The 17,099-nt window shown below is 38.9% G+C and overlaps 1 protein-coding gene across 5 annotated transcripts in view; it reads right to left on the bottom strand.

The window, feature by feature from the left end:
- Chrm3 (cholinergic receptor muscarinic 3) overlaps positions 1-17,099 on the bottom strand; it is a 420,874-nt gene that overhangs the window by 144,949 nt on the left and 258,826 nt on the right. The window contains exon 1 of one of the 5 annotated variants that reach the window (XM_005320345.4): positions 14,081-14,210. The exons of the other annotated variants lie outside the window; for them this stretch is intronic. The gene's annotated coding sequence lies outside the window, so the exon portion shown is untranslated. Of the gene's footprint in view, positions 1-14,080; positions 14,211-17,099 lie in introns of those variants that run through there. 5 annotated transcript variants of the gene reach the window in all.

Raw genomic sequence — 17,099 nt, 5'->3', positions numbered from 1 at the left:
AATCTAGCAGCTCAGTTTCCTTAGTTTTCTGGGGCAACAAAATATTCTATGCTCATCCTGCCCAGCCGGGAAGTCTGTCATTTCTCCAAGGAGGATCATTAAAGACCAAAGGCTGAATGCTGGGAGTGCCTATTGCCACTAGGTTGGTTGCTTTTTATGAATAAATGTTTTGCTTTAGAGAGCCAGACATGCAGGTAATGGTGACATCACAGAAAAAAGTAACTGACATTTGACTAGCACCTTCTGCACTGTTTAAAAATGTGGAAAGTCTGCAGGGAAAAATAATTTCTGTCATTTGAAAAAAAATGCTTACATTGAAATAAAATTTGGATCCAATCAAGTTTCATATCCTACACTAAGAAGCACAAGAGAAGACATATTTTATAACAAATTGAATTAAATGAAATGCAGTTTATAAAGGATTTCACAATGTCTAATCAATAATAGAAGCTTAACAAGTAAATTTCCTAGTTAATTCTCATTCTTCAATTTTATTTCAACTCTCTCTCTCTCTTTTTTTTTTTCCTCAAAAAGGAATACAAGGGCTGGGGTATGTAGCTCAGTGGCAGAGCACTGGCCTAGATGTGTCAGACCTGGGTTCAATCCAGGGGGAAAAAATACACACACACACACACACACACACACACACACACACACACACACACATACATATAAATATTACAATATCTTTACGTGCATTCCACAGTGGCTGGTAGCAAAATAAACATTTATTAATAGTTTCTAACTTATAACTCTGATTTGAAAATTATTAACTACTAATGACCATCATTAAATATTTCTTGGATGCTTTCTGTATGTCAGATAAATTTCTACAAGCAGCCACTTGTCCCCTGTTACTGGGAGCTATTGACTCCAATCCCCTCCTTTTGCGCTTAAGTCTTTGAGGCAGCTGGGAAACTCTGGGCTCTTCCTTCCACTCTGCTTCCCTCTGGCCCTGGGAGCCTCTTCCTCTTGGGCATGCTCAGGGGAGCTGTCCAGCTGCTGCAGCCTCACCCCATCTCCATGTCTCCATGGGACTAAGGCTGGTTGAAGTAGTGGGTGATTCCTTTGGGATTAGAGGTCACAGAGAAGCTTGTGACTCAAACAGGAGGAGAGATCAGAGGACAGAAGAATCTACTCAACCTGATTAAATGACCAATTATACAAATAAAAGTCATTGCATGTGATTATCTAAATGTTACATGTTTTGAAGACTTCATGCGATTCCTTGAGCTGCATTCATACGTGGGTAGGAGACAGACCAAGTGCAAACCTACAGAACAAAGCCCTCTGCTCAAGCAAGCTGTGTCCGTAGGCTGTCACTGAGCATCTTCCAGATTCTTCTGGGTTTGAACTAAAATTTAGAGGTCGCTTAATAACTGTTTTGGACCTAATTATTTACACATACTCTTTATAGTTTAGATCCATAGTCCTCATAAAATAATATAATATATATATTTTAAAATGTAATTCACAGGCACATATGGCTAATGGCTGGTTAATTTTTCTGTTTTGGACTGCCATTTCTCTGCCAAACCACCACAGCCAGCAGTGAAGATTTCTAAGTGTTTTTGAGGTAACAATCTTAATGGCTATTTATAGATCATAAATGGCTGGCAAAAGATGCACTTGAATCTAAACCAAATTTTAAATCTCTTAAATTATGCAAATGCTGCCAAATATTGAAAAAGGGAAGATTCGTACTAGAAAATGTTCACAGTTTCCATATACATTCACACTCACTCCACTCCGACCCTTTCCGTCTGCTTCCTCCCTGCTGCCTGTGTTCTTGCTCACATGCAAAACTGCAGGCAGATTATCACCATACTAATGGCATATGAAACTGTGATCAGAACAATCACTGCATTCTTCAGTTAAGAACAGATCATCACCTGGGGCCTTACTTCATCCCAATCTTACAGAAGATAGTATGTTAATACCACGCCCCCACCGTGGGACCCTTTTCTCTCCTTCACTTCTTAGATATCAATACCCTCAGCAAGGCCTTGCTGTGTTCTCATCCTCCACCCACTGAGAGCTCTCCACTGACATCCATATACCCATTGTGCCCCATCTCTACTTCAGCCTCTGCATTTTCCTTAACTAACAGATGTGTGCATTCAACAGCCCACAGGCTGTGTAGCTATGTGCACTTGACGCACAGGGCACAAAGCTCAGGATTTTAAAGTAAACTTGTCAACAAGTTCCCTCTGCAAATTTTTCCTCCTTTTCCAAAACCTCCTCTCACTTGAAGAATCCTGTTTTCCAAGCACCTAAGCCAAAAACTGAACATCATATATTTTTCTTCTTCTTTGTCCTCTGCATTCAGTTGGCCACCAGATCGTATAGGTTCCTTCTCATGGACAATGCCAACAGCCACCCCCTTGCTTTCCTCCCTGCTGGTACTGCCTCAGGGCAGATTTCATCCTTCTTCTCCTGGACCCCTGCATAGAGTCCTAAGTATTCCTATCTTCCAGTCTTTCCAGCACCCACATCAGCCTCTATGTCACAGCTGGAGTTGCCTTTCTAGGATGGGAATCTTTAAGCTGTGCCTCCCACTGTCAGGTCCAGGAGCAAGCGGCACTGTTCTGCCTCTGCACTGGCCTCAGCATCCATGGTTACCCCAGGTTACCTCTTGGACTTGAAGCTCCTGGATCCTGGCACATCCCCCATCACCAGAGTCTCTGACAGGACTGTTCCCTCCAGGAGAACGCCCCTCTCTCATTGTTGGCCTAATGTATGCTTTAACCTCAAGATGCTGATCAGTCTTCTCAAGGCCTTCTTAGACTCCACGACACAAGTCACATTTCTTTTTCTACTTCCTCTATTGGAATTGGAGGGAGGAGGGGACTGGCTTTGGTGCTGCACTCTCCATATCTAAAACAGTAACTTTCAAAACTTTTGGTCACAACTCCTCTTTACATGGTTAAAATGATCAAATACACAGAAGAACTTTTGTTTATGTGACCAGATATATGACAGTGTTGACCATATTAAAGGTTAAAAGTGAGAATTAAAAATACAATTTAAAAGTAAGAAATTAGTTACATATTAATAAAAATAGCACATTTTTGTTGAAAAGTGATGATATTCTCTAAAACAAATTCATTGATGACTGGTATTATTTAATATCTTTTCAAATTGCATTAATGCCTGGTTTAATAGAAGACAGATTCTCCTGCCTGCTTCTTAATTCAATCTGTTTTGAGATATGTTGTTTTGGTTGATGCACATGAAAAACAATTCAGCTTCAAACACACACACACACACACACACACACACACACACACACACACAGAAAGAGAGAGAGAGAGAGAGAGAGAATTGGAAGAAGAGTAGTATTTTAGTAGCCCTTTCAGGTGATAGCAGATAATTTCCCAAACTTGATTGTTGTAGTTTCTTAAATATAAGATGCAATGTGGAATCTAAAATAATTTCTACAAAGTTTTCATACATACTATTTTATATAAAAATCTGTGGTATGTTGAGTGAGTCTTTTATCTGTGCGTAATTTTGTAGCAACAGATTTTTTAAAAACACTGATCCATGAGTTATGCAAAGCATTCAGAGTTTGACACATTTCATTATATAATACAAAAAGTCACATTAATTAATAAAACTACCAGTCTCATCAGACAACTATGTAACTATTGTGAAGCTGTCAACCTCACAGTGGTGATACAATTTTCCCCAAATTTAAATTTTGGCTTAAAAGCCCAAATTTTGTGGTTGGCTACAAGTACTGTTAACGGTTTTTCTTGTAGTGACAGCTCACTTCATTCATTTTTGAGAAAATGTCTGCAAAATACTCGGGTCTGAATAACCAGAGTTTGTTAGTCATTCTTTCAAGTGCAAATGGATTTCCATGAAAAGGTAGTCAGCTCAGCTTGTATCCGCGACAAGCCCACAGTGTTTTTTCTGAGACAAACACGATGCTTCGCAATGAAATAAAAATTTATGCACACTTCACACTGTGCTCACAGAATATTAATGTTCTGTCCTTAGGATTAAGATTTACAAGCGATTTATAATTCAGTTTAGTCAACTTGAAGTAGAACAAGGATTTATACACTAGAACAGAGATCCTGCACCTAATAGAATAAAAAGTAGGCCCAAATCTTCACCATCTTGGCTTAGGAACTGACTTCCTTAACAAGACCCCTAAAGCATGAGAAGTAAGATCAAGAATCAATAAATGGGACGGAATAAAAAAGTTTCTTTGCCGTAAAGGAAACAAGCAATAACATGAAGAGAGAATTTACCAACCACATGCACCTCAGATAGAGCACTAATCTCCAGGATATATAAAGAACTCAAAAAACCTAGTACCAAAAAGAAAAAAAAAACAATCCAAATAACACAATTAATAAATAGGCTAATGAACTGAGCAGACACTTCACAGAAGAAGAAATATAATTCTCATGAACATTCTGAATTGAAACAACAGGTAAGAGTAAACAAGCAGTAATGAAAAATACAATAATTGTAAGTTTTGTGATCCTGCCTCAATTTGAGCCAAGGAACCAGCAGTTGTACAATAACTTATACACTAGCAGTGCAAATATCAACATAGTAAGTACCTGTCCTGCCTGGTGTTATCTACCCAATGTACTCCCTGAAAGGGTTTTGAAAACACATAGGTTCAACACTCTCTCTTGGAAAATTACTCATCTGGACAATGACTGAGACATAATGGAGACTCAAAGCCTTTGGAAAGAAGGGTGGAATGGATGAATCCATGTTGGTTTCATCTAATGCAACAATGATAGTGCCTTTTTTTATGGTACAAAAACTGTGTGTGTGTGTGTGTGTGTGTGTGTGTGTGTGTGTGTGTGTGTGTACACACACAGTGGAGGCTCTGAATGCTTGATGAAAAATTTTAGTAGAACATTGAGTCAAAGTTAAGAGTGAAAACCAAATCATTCCAAAATAATTCCATTTTGATCTGGGAATGTAGTAAAGTTGTTGCATTAACTGTACTAATCTTTAGCTACAAGAGAATACAACAACGTTTTATTTCATTTTGAAGAGACTAATTATTGAATTCCATTTTGATTATTTTGACGAGCAATTTAGCTATATGATACTTAACTACCATTGTAAATGTATTAAATGTAGATTCAAAGACTTAAAAGACTCATGCAACCAGACTGGCTATCAATATTGATGGAGGACATGGTATTGTCAGTAAGAGCATTTTCTCCCTCTAATTACTGGATTAATATGACTTCCTTAGAATAAGGTGTGCCTTAAAGTTATATAAAGAGGAAACTCAGTTCTTTCTAGAACCGCAAAGCTTCATTCCCTTACATACTAATTTCATTCAAATGGAATGTGACCCTGAACACTGATGTTAAATTCTGCTTCCATCAGTGGCAGTGACGTGAAACGTGTGCTTGTTCAGAGGGAAGCATGGCTTTTGCTCCCTGTGGGAAACTCTAACCACAGTGGGCAGGAGGTGGTTAACTCTGCAGTCCTGCCCTTGTGTGAGAGGCATGCAGACTAATGTGAATCAATGTGGCTGGGGGATCCCCTCCTGAGGAAAGGTATTTATTTGCTTGTTCTCTTATAGGGCAACAAGTGCAGTCTGGGAAAAATCCAAGAAGGAAACTTCAAGGGCAACAAGAATTCCAGAAAAATAATAGTGAGTATAGTTGGTATAATGTGCCTAAGGTGCCTTTGTCTCAGGGTTGTCAAATTATGTAGGTGAAAACTAAACAGATGCCAGGTGATTAGCCATGGATTCCGGGAGTGCACATGACGAACTGCTGTCAGAGGGGCAGGTTCGCAACTATAGGACCTGCGAGACTCGCCATTGGCCTTAATAAAGTATGCATGATCCAGTGCTGAACGCGAACAGGGAGGTCGCTTTTCTCTCTCCCTCTGTCATATTTCTCTCATGTACTCTTTAAAAAGTTATTTTGACCCTTGCTGATCTGTGGAGGCAGACTGCCCAATTAAATTACCTTCATTATAGAAGCTCATACAGGCAAATACTTTTTATAGCACATGATTCCAAACCTATAATAAGCATCAAGGAAAAGTAGCACAAAAGCTTTTAAAAATTATATGGAGACTTTAAACAATTGGTGATACCAAAAAAGGTCAGAGGGAGAGAGAGAGAGAGAGAGAGAGAGAGAGAGAGAAAGAGAGAGAGAGAGAGAGAGAGAGAGAGAGAGAGACTTGACTCACTGTGCAGGGTTCGATTGGCAGAGAAACTGTGAAACTGACATTTTATAATGAAAGAACATTTTAATATTCATTCTTTTGGGGTCGAGTCAGGCTACTCAGAATAATTATATCCAAACAAGATAAAGACCTTCCCGGGAGAAGTATCTTCAAAACAAGATATAGCTTATCATTAAAGATTCACATGAATAATCAAAACTTCCTGAGTGCTGACCACGTGCCAAGCACATTGCTAGTTCTTTATTTGGACTTTATCATTTGACCCATCAATTCTATGAGATAACTACTACCAACGTCCCTATGATACAGATGAGAAGGCATGTCTTAGAGTTCAAGCAATCTGTGATAAGCTATCAAAACAATGAGTAGTGGCCCAGTACTCCAACCCAGGGTTGCTAAGTCCAGAAGTTACCTCTCCTAACGGTGGCTATGAGGGACTTCCAGGGCATCCATGAGTCTCTATCATGTCACTACTAATCTGGGCAATAAGTTTCCAGAAAGCACTGCTACCCTGCAGGCACTGCTAGATTCTGGAATTATAATGATCAGTGATAAATTTTTCTTGCCTCCTCACAAATACAGTCTCATCCACAGACCAGTTTTTGGAGTTGATTAACTAAGACATTTAATTTCACAGAAAGAAAACTATAACAGGGATTTCCCAGAATTTTATATTCAGTGGAATTACTGTCCATTGATTTCAGCCAAGTATTTGTCCACTAGGATCACTGTGTGTCTTCTAAAAAACAGGGAAGTAATTACAGAAGGAGCTAAGTCAGTTCTGGTCCCCCAAACCTGGTGCAAACGACCAGTTGACAGATCTCTGGAAACATGAGTGACTTCAATGCATTTTTAGCCCAGCCATAAGGCAAATGGTCATCATATTTTTTCCTATGTTGCCCAGGGTGGCCTTGAACTCCTGGGCTCAATAAATTCTCCTGTTACAGCCTCCCAAGCAGATGGGAGTACAGGCATACACTACAATGCCTGCAAGGCAATCAGACTTTTTAAAAGGTAAGTGAAAATATAAGAATGTAAGGAGAAAAAAAAAAATCCCTAAATGGCAAGGCAATAAACGGGGCCTGGTTTAGTAATACATGACACATTAGCTTCAGAGGATATTATGAATTGACTCACTTTCAATTCAAAACTTCAGTAAGAATAAAAATATTATTTCAATACACAGGGAAAACAAAGGATAACTCACAGAATTCTACCTAGACAGAACAACAACAATAAGAACACTTTCACAATAGCACATGATCTAGGAAGTGTTAGAATAGGTGTTAAGATGCTTTTCAGTAAAGTGTCCTGTGAGTTTCAAAGGCTATGTTGCAACTACTTGGCTCTGAAGTTGTAGAGCAAAAACAGCGGCAGACAACATGTAAAGAGATGAACATAGCTGTTCCAATAAAACTTTACTTATAAAGGCAAGGAGTGGGCCAAATTTTACCTGAAGGATGTGGCTTGTGACTCCTGTGCTAGACTATATAAATGGGGAGAAAGTAAAGGCATTTAAACTATACATTTTTAGTAATATTTTATAATATTGTTTAGCACATCTTAAAGTCAGAAAATGTGCACCTCTTAATAATTAAGCTATGCATATGCATTTACTCACTTGAATTCAAACCACTGGTCTTTTTATCCCCAATCTCCACTTACCTGCTTCAAATAGTTTGCAAATTCTGGACCTGACTTCAGGGCAAGGAGTCTTTATAAAATATTCAGCCATGCAACAAAATTCTCATTGCTATTCTTAAACAATTCAAAATTCTGAGCTGGCCATCGGTCAATGAACAAATATTTACAGTAGAGTGACAAAGTATTTTGCCCTGTTTTAAGCAAACTAATAAGACAATCCTCTGCTGTCAAGAAGTTTAAAATCTAATAGGTGAGGGAATATTGTCTTGAAATAGTTGACATACAAATTGAATGAAATATTTGACATAATAAGTAAGAGCAGTCATATAAACAACTGACATAGTAACAAGAAAAAAAAAAAAAACCAAACACTTGACCATACTGCACAAGGTGGGATTATTCTAAAAGATCTTCACTGCATCTATTTTTAGTAGAAGCATCTATTCACTTTTAATTTATATATGTATTTGCTTACCTGGGATGTTTCTCTCACAATATTTCAGAAATGATTGGTCTATTACTTACTGATATCAAGTTTTTCTTAGTTTCCTAAGCTCTATGATAATAACAAAGGATATCACCATTTGGTGAAGGGTCCTGGCTTTAACTACCACAGCAAAGAGAAATACACCATCATTACTCCTCAGACAATGGTGGAGCTGCAATTTTTAGTTAAAATTTTTTATGATTTTAAAGTAAGCATGTAGTAATACCTTCCTAAGTGCAAAGTAGGTGGTTGGAGGAAATTATGTTGGAATAGGAAGCTGCAGCTCCATCACAGAGGAGTCCATTCTAGAATGGTTAGCCACATGCTTCCATCTGACAGGAAGAGAGTTGGAGCAAGCCCGATGCTGCTGGTGCTGGTGCGGAATGTGAGGCAAGACTGAATGCAAGAAGATGAATTGAGTTCTTGCAATCACCAGACTCAGTGACAGTAAAGGCCTAAAATAAGGCACTGGTATAAGAACGCAGAAAAGAGTGTACAATTAAGAATAAGCATTAGGTCTTGGTAATGATTATATATGGAAGAGAGGGAAAAAGAGCAAGTAGCTAAAATATCTAGCTTCAATGATTTGGTGAAAGGTTGAAATCTGACACACAGAAATAGCATGGATCAGGGGAGGAAAGATTAGGGAGCTCTCTCTGAGGCATGTTTGAAATATCCACAAGGAGAAAAGGTCAGATCAGTGGGTCATGATCCCAAACTCTTCTAACATTAGAATTTATTACTTGTGTTCTGGGTAGTGGGTACTGTGCTAAGACTTGACGTGTATGCTCTCATTGAATCCTACCAACACAAGCATCTTACAAACATAAGAACTAGCCTGGTTGGGTTGAGTAACTTTCCAACACACACACAATTAGATGGCAAACTCTGGACTTACGTCTATTCCTTCTTAGTTCTCAACTGACTCTTAAATACTGCCGTACATACTGATAAAAAAAAATTAAAAACAAAAACAAAAAAACAGCTCAACTGGAAGAACACCGAAAAGAACACTTTTGCAGTGTTAGAGCCACCGGTGTTCTACTGGGTCCTGGGTCCTGTCTGTTGCATCTGCTCCACAAATGATTGCATAGGAAGACTCTCCCTAGTCTCACTAAATGCTCAAGAGGCACTTCTGTGCTTATGGGAGGGCTTTAAGGACCCGGAGGTGTTCATGCCTGCCCAAATCAACATTCTTGACAAGTTGACTTTGGTTCAGCTTCTACAACATGGCCAAAAAAGGCAAGGCTTCTGGCTTTGGGTCAATATTGATTTGGACAGAAACAAGGGGACAGATTTGTGAGGTTTTAACCAAATATGAAAGTAAGAGAGGCTGTGCAGCTTGGCTTCAGTGAATATCAGCTGAGGGCAAAGATAGACCCATTCATAAAGTGGAATTTGTTTCCTGACTTCTTGTGGTGAAAGCCCCTGCATTTTTGGCAGATTCCCCAACCTGGCATTCAGTGGAACTGGGGCTGCCAGGATGCAAACTGCTCCTGGCCCGGACCCTGTGGCCTCATCTTCAAGTTTCAGAATCACTGGAGGCTAAACAGTGAGAAGAGGAGGCCCCTAAGCCACGATAGGTCCAGGCTCACCCCTAGGACTCATGGTGACTTTCCATCTAACTTCAGAAATGACATTTTCCTTCCAGGGTGGGGACCATATGCAATCACCTTACATCTTGGAGTGGTGAGAAGGGGCCCTGGAAGTGCAGGCAAGTGTCTGGCACACAGGGATTGTTTAAGACACAAGAGTATTTCTTATTATAAGTTGTAGCTGTAGAGTTTCATAACCTCCATGTTAGCTTTATAGACACTTGCCTAAGTTGTTGGATTTTCCGAGCTTTATTGACCGTTATTCACTTGAAAGATAAAGTTGAAAGCAGTAAATCCAAATTAAGTCAATATCAAATTCAGTTCATATTTTCTCTATTAAGGAAAACATAACAGATATTCCAAAGAAAAATGGACAGCAACATTTTTTAAAAATTAAAGAAATTAATTTATTTTAGAATGCATTTATTTTCTGTTTATTTTTCTGATGGTAGAGAATCTATACAAATTCTTTACTGTTTCATGCTTACTAAACTGAACTATTTCATGTTATTTAGCATTCCTGGAAAGTAAATGAGTGCTGACACCTGGCCTATAGATAAATAAATGGAAGAGCTCATTGACATTCCAATGTCAGGATTTCTTGCCTTACACAGAGGAAATCATTGTGAGAAAGCAGAGAATATTGAGCACATTCATGAGTGGCTACTGACTCTAAGAGCCAATTTAGACACACTATGTTCACCCATAAGGAACTGTGTGCTTATCAGCAAAACAAAGTAATAGAGTGCTGACAATAATCAACCTTAGCATGACCTTTATTTCTCTTTTAATTTTGTATAGTCTGTGATTGTTTCACACTCAAATCTATTTTGGAAAATGCTCAAATTTATGAAAACCAAGTGAAAGAAGTATGCAATTCAATAAAGTATAATCATTTATTAATGTTCCTACAATAGATATACAGCTAACTTAGGGGGGAAAAAAGCCCAAGTGAATGTTCATTATTAATGCCACCCTGGAATGATTAACTTAGCTCCAAACAGAATTCATTATTTGTATAACACAACAAAGATTCTTAATTCAGATATACTTGCATGGTGGAAAAGGAAAATGCATTTGTGTTGTTTGGTGAGCTTCATGAGTGATGATTCAGTGAAGGAAAACTAAGACTAAGGGATGTCAAATAACAACCAAAGTCACAAATCCATCCAGTAGACAATGACACCAAGGCTAGAATATATGGCTTTAGGCACAGGTATTTGTGTCCTTTCGCTATTAAACTGCAAGAGGAAAGATTTTCTAAGATGGTACGAGTAGTACTTATGGGGAGAAGACAGAAGTTATAGCTGCTTCCGTAGCTAACTAGATCTAGCCCATCAGTGGACAGGCACATGTGGTCCTCGGCAGGCACAGAGAAACATGGTGGCCAGGGTCTTTTTGTTTTGTTGTCTGTGTAGTTGACTTGACTGAAACAGTCACATTTCACTAAAGTGGAAGAAAATTGGTTTTAGTCGATCCTTTTAGCTTTTTCCATGTGACTACATCTTTATAAGTCATCCGGCGAAATCAAGTAGCTACATTGCTTCATGGACTTTGGCTGGCACATTAAAGAAATTGAATGACATATTCAGGAAAAGATCAAATAAGCTGCATTGTATCTAAATGCTTGTTCATTGAACCAAAAGCTGAAATGAGTTGGTAAATTAGTTATTTTTCATTTCCTTGTAGGGATTTATGGTCTGGAATATCTTTCCTTACTTTCTCAACAGGGAACAAATTTTACCCATTTTTAAAGTCTACTTAAAAGAAATACTTTATTGTCATGGAAATCTCCCACGTTGGATCTGGCTCCCCTCCCTCACCTTCTGCAACATTTATTCTTTCATCCCATGCTGTTATAGTGTCTTATCTTGTTTGTGGTTTTCTCCTGTTGTCTTGTGAGAGCATATAAAACATGGGTGCCTATAATTCCCAACCAGATTACATGCTTAACATTTTTTTTTTGAGCTTCCCATACTGTAGGAAGAGAACACATATTGGTTACTGCACGAGAAATTTTCAGTGCCAGAACCATTTCAATGCAATGTCTTCATTTGGACTGAAAATATGTACAAGACTTTTCTTTCAGTCCTTTTTAGTTTTTTTTTTTTTATGAGCACAGTTTCTCTGTACCTCATTAAAATATAAACTCCTACTCTGACTTTCAGCTTGACACTTTGTACTGCCTGTTAATGAAATACACTTGTGTCATCTATAGGGCATACATTCTTTATTATGTTTTAGAAGCCCTAAAAACATTGATGATTCCTCAATAGAAATGCCATGCCTAAAGTTGAATGTCATGCCTATCATTTAAATTTGTTCCATTTCACCCGATTCTGAAACACCTGGGATTCAGATCTAAGCAGATCCATTTGAGCTGGGGAGAGAGGGGACTCCTAATGAATGGTGGACTGGAAAAGGACATTCCTTCCAGAGTACCGCTGATCTTCTCCTCTCTATTCATCATTCCCTCTACAGAGGGTTTTACTTACAGGAACACTTTCACTGTATCATGTCTAAGGACTAAAACTCATGGGTTTTCTGAGAGATAGCATAATTACAGTTTGGACTTTTGACACATGTCCAGTCCTCCAGTGAAACCCACCTTTGATTAAATCTCTTGAATAGAATCATGATTACTTAAAACTTCACAATGCATAATGCTCATGCCATAAATTATGGAGATCCTTGCTTAAATAAATATATGTTCTCAAATCAACTTCAGTTGGGTACAAATTAAGCAAAAATACATTTTAAATCGCATCTTGCTTCTCAACAAAATACTTCCTGCCATAGTTGCTCAAGGAAGTATTACTCATGCAGGGAAAAAATGTGTACTTAAGCACCAATGGCTATCGATTGTGATTATTTTCCTTATTCAGAAGGTGAAGCACTTTGATCACATGTATAGAGGCAAAGCCATGTAAATAGTTTCCAGCATGAATTACTTAATTGTCTTCTTTTTAATTTATGCCTATTCCTGGATTTATGTGTAAATTCTGGAGAACGACTTAGCAGAAAACTTAAAAAACAAAACAACAACAACAACAACAACAACAACAACAACAAAAAATAACACATAAATTTCCCAGATTTACACAGATAGGGAAAGCCCCTTAATAATAGTTTGGGATTAAATGTTTGAAAGTACCAGAGGCATTTAAAATAGACTTGTGCTTAGTTCTTTCTTCCTTCAGTAGCTATTTGCAAGATAGGAAGTCTGGAGCTGAGTGGTGTGAGAATTTTACTATTTTTGTTTTAATAATCTGAACTTAATTTTAAATACTATTTATACTTTAAACTTCTTCTTTTTTTGGAGAGAGAGAGGGTTCTACTTTGTTCCTGATTAAATGACAAAATCATGAACTGCCGGTGACTGCATGAACATGATGTGAACAACATAAACAGAAAAAAATAGGACAAGGTTTTTAGTTTTGACAAAACATATGCTTATATATGATACTTCCTGGATTATTCTCATGGAAGCAACAGGCAATATCTCCAAGTGTTATGACCACATAGTCATTAGTCTGCAGGGTGGACACGTGTTAAATCCTTCTCAGGAACCACATTAAATAGAACATTAAGACAGATGAAACACAATTTGCAAGTCTTGGTGCTATTCTTCAAACTTAGTGCTGTCATGGGTATCCTGCATATGTATTTTTTAGTGCCTGGTTCATAGTTCAGTGCTTATAAATTCTAATGACCCTTGAGTTGGAACAAAATTTTCAGAAGCAATCAACTTCTCTTGCCATTCCAGGTGCCAAACACACATACAATGTTCTTTTATTTATGGAAATACACACAGATCTATTCTGCATGTGCTCAGAGCTCAACACAAATACCACCCCTTTCCCACAGGCAACAGGAAGGATGTGGTTTGAAGGACACGGTTGCTTCATCTGATTGTTCAGTTGTTCAAAAGACCTCTTGTTTCTACACTGAGTCGCTGTTCTACTACATTTTAAGTTTTTTTTTTCTTCCAGTGCAAGGGAACAAACCCAGGGCCCTATGCATGTGGAGCAAGCATTCTACCGCTGAGCCATATCCCAGCTGTACTGCGTTTTAGAAGATACTCCCAAGCCATGCCTGAAATCCCACCTACATTTGTCTAAAATTAGCAATCAAGTAGATCATGCAATTCTTCTTTTTCACTTACCTTCAATGGAGACATGCTGAAAGTGTGTTCCCAGTGAAAAGACATTTCCACGAGCTGTTGACCCGGTAATTCCTTATGTATGCGGGTCAGCTGCAACAATGCAATACTAAAATCGCCAGATGAAATGGTTAGAATTACCCCGTGGCTTGATAAAATCAGCTTACTTTGAGTCTAATCCAGGGATAAATATACAGAAAGCTCTAGGCAGTGGAAACGGTAAACATTATAGAACTGCCCCTGAAACTGTAATGCTGGCAGGTCCGTCACTGCCAGGAAGGCAAATATTTGCTAAATTATCTTGGTTTTACCTGAATGCAAATGTGGGCTAAATAATCACAAACTACTGTTTAAAGTGGAAAAGTGTGACACAGTAGAATGGACTAATTCCACTACCACGACCATCCTCTTCCCCCAAAACCCAACTGTGCACTTGGAACAAGCTCACCACTGAACCTGACCATCAATTCCATATGTCCTGCATTTCCCAGCTCAGCATTTCATCACTACTGGTACCTCAGGCCCTCCCTAGGACTGCCCATTCCTCAGCCCCATACCCTTCTGGTTTCTCCTCTGTTCCATGTTATCTCCCTCTTCTATGGAGTTAACATACAGACGATCTCCTTTTATGAAGTCTAGCACCTTGCAGATCCCTGGAGCCACAAGTAAATCCAGTATTTATTAGTTTCTAAGAAATACATGAGTTTTTCAACTTTGCAGATTAAAAGTCTCTTATATGACCTCAAACTCACCTTCAAAACAGATGCGGTGTTCATTACAGATTGCTTCTCTTCTTTATGATTCCCCTGCAAACTTACTAGCTGACGAGAACGTATAATTTAAGAAGAGAACTCTGGCAACAATTGCTATAAGTGGTTTCTTCTGAATTCCTTCCAGTTTACTCTGTCCCTGTGTTTTCTCTAACCACTTCTCATTTTCACTAATCAGTTGTGGTGAGTATGATCTATGACACTCCTTAGAACTATGGAAGCAGGCATCAAGAGAAAGAAGAATGGAAATTTGATGAAAATATTTTATTGGTGACACTCAACTAGAAATGCCACGTCTAAGAAAGTGTACACAACTCCACGTACCAGGTGGATCCCACTCCAGACCCAGCGTCTTATATAAACGTCTGCATTTTCTTCCCCAATTAGAAACAAATAGCCCTTGATGAAGTATCTGTGCCCTGGTCCTGCAGGAGTCCCCATCAGACTCTGGGATGCCAGAACATTCCACCTTGTTCATGCTTCATGCTGAGAGGTTTGTGTAACTCTTATGTAAACTTTGGTCTCAAGACACATTCCAAGCTGAATTTATTTCAAATTCCAAACTGAGTTTATTCCATTCCACTCACTTAAAATTCCAGTTGGGATTGGAAAATACACACTTCATTTACCTTCTGTGCAGTGTTCAATGAACCACTTGTGATATTTTGCGCTGGTAGGTTTCATTTCAGTCCTGTGCTTGTCTGAATATCAGTTGATTAGAGCTTTGCTGTTATTTGCAAGGGATGTTATAACCCTTGCCGTCATCTTACTTGACATTTTTTTGATACTGTAACATGAGAATTCTGCCAAAACAACATGATGGTTGCTACTCTTTCCCCTGCACCTATGCCATTTACTTGTCACAGTCAAAATTATGTTTCCAATGAAGTAGAAAAGCAGAAAACTCAACTTTCCTATTGTGGTGTATCTTATCCTACCCTCTGCACACTGACCTGGCATGAGAAGAGGTAGCTTGATAAACTCTAGAGCTAGGCACAGATTATTTCCATCTAGCTAGGGCAGGACAAGTCACTTGGGGACATGGCCTCGAGGAATGTCAGTTTTCAAGGAGGAAGGATAAAACCCAAGGAAGGGAACTGTTCCTTTGTTTGGTGTGGGTGAGTTTCCTGGACAATGGTTAATCCAGAAATGGCAGGCAGCTTAAAAGAATAAACTGTATGTTGACAAAGCAAATGATACAATACCCACCAACCCCGACCCCTGGCACCTAAGAACCTTACCACGTAGGTTACTGCTCAGACCCAAGAAATGAACTGCCATTCCTAACTGATGGATACCACCAACAATCACATCAGTCCTTGTTGACTAATACAACAATGATAAAAATGTGTGTGTGAGCCCATGGGGGTACTTCTTCCGTCCTGTATTAGGATTTTCCAATGGTAATGGGGTTGTCTATCAAAAAGTTTGTTTCAACTTCTACCACAGAACTGGCCCCAACTCCCCTCCATGACAGTGATGTCACCATGACTCATTATTTGGAGGTCCTGTTCTGTACTTTTCTAGTCCTGGCACACAGAAGTCAACACAACCAGTTGTACTCAAGGCCAGTAACTGCCTGAGGTCTTTCCCATGCAAAGATACAGGTTTAGTATAGGAGCCTTATCCAGGATCCCAATCTTTTGTGGGTGAGAAATGAATCCAAAAATACTATTTGAGATGCTCACGATGTATCTCAGACCTTACACCTGAACTTCACTTTGGGAAGACGTGCCCACGGTCACTTTTTTCAATGGAAGCAAAAGTGATTAAGAATGCCAAATGTTTTCCTGGCGCTCAGGACATTTCAATTGTTTTTCCTTAACGTGTCATACCATAACTGTAATCAGAAACACGTACTCTTCAAACATGTTTTTGTGAATGGTTAAAATGAAAGCAAACCAACAAATCTAAACGAAACCAACCCTCACATACAAATAAGCCAAAATCGTCTTGTGAGTCTCGACTCCAGAGAAAGCACATCCCCCTCTCTACCCAGGGGCACCTGGTCTCTTCCCTGCACCTACTCGTATCTTCTCAAATGCAGGGTTTCTTCTTAATCCCTGCCAGCTCTGAACCCTCAGGCTAGCTCTCTTTGCCAACTTTAAAATAGGATTTCTTCACTTTTGCAAGAAAAGTTCTCTTTCGAGATTCACCTGTCCAGGGATACCTCATGTCTCTGTGAATACCTGGGATCCAGCAAGGCCTTCCACGTTCCACAGAGACTTTTTAAAGTTGTGATTATATCCTGC

Source organism: Ictidomys tridecemlineatus, chromosome 10, assembly GCF_052094955.1.
Source record: "Ictidomys tridecemlineatus isolate mIctTri1 chromosome 10, mIctTri1.hap1, whole genome shotgun sequence".
Taxonomy (NCBI): Eukaryota; Metazoa; Chordata; class Mammalia; order Rodentia; family Sciuridae; genus Ictidomys; species Ictidomys tridecemlineatus.
The sequence above is the reverse complement of the archived record's forward strand: the minus strand, read 5'-3'. Positions and strand labels throughout refer to the sequence as shown.